General features: G+C 41.6%; 1 non-coding gene across 1 annotated transcript; it reads left to right on the forward strand.

Moving 5' to 3' along the window:
- The first annotated feature begins 255 nt into the window (after positions 1-255).
- Positions 256-362, forward strand: LOC136514594 (small nucleolar RNA R71). The gene has a single exon (XR_010773749.1). It is a non-coding gene; the product is annotated as a small nucleolar RNA R71 (small nucleolar RNA).
- Positions 363-4679: the final 4317 nt, after the last annotated feature.

Below are 4679 nucleotides of genomic sequence, written 5' to 3' on the forward strand. Positions count from 1 at the left end.
AGGGCCCATTCATCCAGTCTTTTCATCAATAAATCTATTTTTGCGGAAAGCATGCCCATCTCCTTCACGGTATGCATTCCTTTTTGTGTTTTCCTTCCCTCCCCTCAGCTTTGATTTGACACCATTTTATTGATGAGAGCCGTGGCTCCATCAATTGTGAGGGAAAGGAAAGCACCTCCAGCAGCAGCGTCGAGGTGGCCCTTAGACATGGGTATTAATCCATCATAAAAATTTTGGAGCACAAACTAGTTTTCAATCCCATGGTGCGGGCATGCTTGGATGTAGTCCTATAGCCTCTCCCATGCCTTGGGAATGGTTTCCATGGAGCTTTGCTAGAAGTTCGAAATTTGTCCCCTCAGGGCATTGGTTTTGCCTAAGGGGAAGAATTTGGCGAGGAATGCCGCGGAACATTTGTCCCACGTCTTAACAGCTTCCTTTTCCTTATAAAACCACCGCTTCACCTTTCCCGAGAGGGAGAAGGGAAACAAGCGGAGTCTGATGCTCTCAGGTGTGACATCCTTGATGACGATTGTGTCGCACAACTCGAGGAAGTGTTGGAGATGCGCGTTTGCGTCCTTGCTTGGCAAACCATGGAATTGGTTCGCCTGCACCATCGTGATAAGGCTGGTACAAAGCTCAAAGTTCCCATCACCGATGTTGACATCCGGCCCAACGAGCACATTGGCAATAGTGGGGGTGTAGTCGTGGAGGTTCTTGGCCATGATTGGAGTAGCGGATGGTGCAGGGGTGACTGGTTTGACTATCGGAAGAGTAGCAGAAGAAGAAGCGGTACGAGACCGTTTCTTCCTTAGGAGTGCCTTCGGATTTTTGATGTAGTTTTCCGGCAGTTTATAACCGGTGATGCACTATCATGTTGTCATCCACAACAGGAGAAAACAAGCAAAGTTAGCCTACATAAATAATGACTACCTTACATGCATATTATCATGAACATGTCCTACTAGATTCTTTAATCAATATGCCTTCCCCGGCAATGGTGCCAGAAATGCTTGTTGGCATTTCTAAACGCAATCAACAAGTATGGAGTTAGAATCCATCCCCTACAAAGGCGCCATAAATGCTTGTTGGTATTTCTTAGCGTGATCACTAATGATTAGCAATGCCACTAAGTAATAGCCTTGATAGTTCCTTAACAATTTTAGATATTTATCCGCAAGCGCACGGAGCCATCATTGTAGCATTTCACCCAGAAGTATTCAGGGTATCATTATTTATATTTTCCCAAAGGAAGGCATTTGATTAAGAGTCTAGTATGGATATGAACTTTAATAATAATACTTGAAAGTACACCAATGTTTATAGCAGGGGTAAAAATGGTGATTTTAAGATAGTGGACACACACTTGGCATTCCTCAAAGGATAAAAGAGAAAAGAAAGATAAAAGAATAATCCTAAGTCGAGCAGGCATTGGTCTAGTATAGTCATACAAAGATTAGTTAATGATCATACAAGTTACATAATTAGTCTTAGGGCTAAGTGTGAAGCAGGTTGGAAGGCCACCGAGTACGGGTCTGCCAGCAACCTCATGTGACAATTTAGACTCCTACACCCCAGTCGAACATGGAAGATTACAAGGGACGGATAGGGCTATCACCACCTGCTGCCTATCCCTCAACCGTCAAAAGGGACAATGCATTCACCTGTCTCTCCATACCCAAGCACCACGCTTGCGTATACAAAAACTACTCAAATCCCCCAGTTCCCCGACCCTATGGATCGATAGGTAAAGAACTTGGGCACACCTAACGGCACGATGAACCGCCACCTCAACTTTGCTCTAATTCCAATTATATAAGTTATATGAATGTTTAAGTATAAAGTTAAGTGTGCTACTTTCATGACATATAAACTATAGACTAGTTCATATATCAAGATTATAACACAATAACTATACTTCCGTTCATAAGTATGACTATAAATATCATATGAGAGCATAACTTTGGAAGAACTCATATCTCTATTCATACCCAAAGGTCTCTTCTTCCAAGGAGCCAAGCTCTCCAAGGTAGCTTTGCCTTGCTCTAAAGCTACTAAAATGTAAAACTACAACTACTAGAAGTGAGTGAGGTAGTGGTGTGTGAGGTGATGCTTAAGTGAAGTGTGTATTGTAGAGGGAGGGGTACCCCTCTATTTATACATGGAGCTAGGCGATGTTGGAGGCTATTCCTAGCACGAGGACCAGCTCCCACCGCCATAGCATGAAGCCATGCTACCACCTATCGAAGGGGTGGCTGAGCAGCGCCGACAGGGGGTCGCTCGCTCCTAGGGGTCAGCCGCCCCCTGACTGAGCTGCCTCACCACCGCCTTCGCATGGTAGGCTCTAGGCTGGACCTGGATCAGAGCCCGGTGGTGCTTTGCCTAGTTTGCACTAAGTTGATGGGCGTCTCCCATGTTTCTTTGTGCAAATCAGTGTCGGAAAGCATCTTTCGGTGAATTATTTCATGTATTTGTGTTTGTGACCTACAAAATAATGTTCTCCAAATACATCTGGAACTTGGTTAGTAGTAAATGCATATGTGATCAAGATTGCATATTTCTCCTCTTTTTTTGTCTTAATTGGCCGTTGGATTTGATCGGTAAAGACCACCAACATAGACATGGTTGGGCTTCTTTTTATCTTCAAAACCGGGAGGTTGCTCAACATACACAAGTTCATTGATGTACCCATTGAGAAATGCACTCTTCACATCTATTTGGTACAACTTGATGTTATGGGCACAAGCATAGGCTAACAAGATCCTAAATGCTTCCAATCTTGCAACCGGGATATATTTTTCTCCAAAGTCAAGACCTTCAACTGAGTGTAACCTTGAGCCACTAATCTTGCTTTGTTCCTGACAACTATCCCATCTTGATCTTGCTTGTTGCGAAAGACCCATTTGGTTCCAATCACATTATGATCCTTAGGGCTCTCAACTAACTCCCATACTTGATTTCTTGTGAAGTTGTTTAGCTCTTCATGCATAGTATTCACCCAGTCAACATCCAACAAAGCTTCATCTATCTTCTTAGGTTCAATGGATGACACAAATAAAAAATGTTCACAAATGATGCCAATCTTGATCTTGTTTGTACACCTCTTGAAATATCACCAATGATAGACTCCAATGGATGATCTCTTGCAACATTGGTTGGTTGGAGCACATGCACTTTATTGCTTGCATTTGATTAATCACTTGGTTGAGATGATGAACTAGCCACTTGTTGTTGATCTTGTACTTTGTCATCACTTGTACTTGCTTGAACTTGATCATGAAAACCACTAGCTTGCATATTTGAGTTAGAGAGCACTTGATTCTTGTCATCTTCAACACCAATCACCTCTCTAGGCCTTATATCACCAATGTCCATGTTCTTCACTGCATTGACCAATTGATTGAGGAGTGTACTTGGGCGAGAATTGATGCCTAATTCCAAACTAATCACACATATCAGCAATTCTTGTGTTCTTGAATTCACTTCCATTGTCACTTCTCACTTTCTAGATGGTTGTTTCAAACTCATTGTGAATTCTCTTGATGAATGTCTTTAAGGTTGCAAATACATCACTCTTGTCAGCAAGAAAAAACACTCATGTATATCTAGTGAAATCATCCATAATCACAAATCTATATTTGTTTCCTCCAATGCTAGTGTATGTGGTTGGTCCAAATAAGTCCATGTACAACAACTCAAATGCCTTAGATGTGCTCATCATGATCTTCTTAGGATATGTGTTGCCAACTTGCTTTCTAGCTTGACATGCACTACAAAGCTTATCCTTCTCAAATGTGACATCTTTAAAGCCTCTAACTAGTTCATACTTGATCAACTTGTTCAATTGTTTCATTCCAACATGACCAAGCCTTCTATGCCATAACCAATCCATGCTAGACTTAGTGAGCAAACATGTTGATAATTGAGCTTCTCCAGCATTGAAATCAACCAAGTATAGATTCTCATATCCAAATCCATTGAATATCAAGTTAGAGCCATCTACACTTATGATCTCTACATCATCCACACCAAATATGCACTTGAAACTAAGATCACAAAGTTGAGGTACCAACAATAGGTTGAAGTTCACGCTCTCTACTAGTATCACATTGAAAATGCTCAAGTCATTAGATATTGCAATCTTACCAAGACCCTTGACCTTGCCTTTGCCATTGTCACCAAATGTGATACTATCAATCCCATTGCTCTCATTTTCATTGATTGAATTAAACATTCTTGAATGACTGGTCATGTGTTGTGTGCATCCACTATCAAGCACCCAATGCCTTCCTCCAGCTTTATAATTGACCTACAAAAGAACATCAATTCTTTCTAGGTACCCAAACTTGCTTAGGTCCTTGAAGGTTAGTTACTAAGGTCTTTGGTACCTAAATAGCCTTCTTCTTTGGGCCCACAATTGGAGTACCAATGAACTTAGCCTTCACACCATTGGTACCCTTAACAAGCATGTAACAAGAATCAAATCTAATTGAGGATACATTAGGTTGCTTGTTCTGGTTAGTCTTGCAATATTGCTCTATATACCCAACTTGCTTGCATCTATTGCAAAACCGACCATTGCCCTTCACAAAGCTAGCTTTGGGAGTGACAAAGGCCACCTTGCCTTTCTTCGGGGTATAGCCTAATCCCTCTTTGTTAAGTGAAAACCTTTGACTACCCAA

Source organism: Miscanthus floridulus, chromosome 16 (assembly GCF_019320115.1).
Source record: "Miscanthus floridulus cultivar M001 chromosome 16, ASM1932011v1, whole genome shotgun sequence".
NCBI classification, from domain to species: Eukaryota; Viridiplantae; Streptophyta; class Magnoliopsida; order Poales; family Poaceae; genus Miscanthus; species Miscanthus floridulus.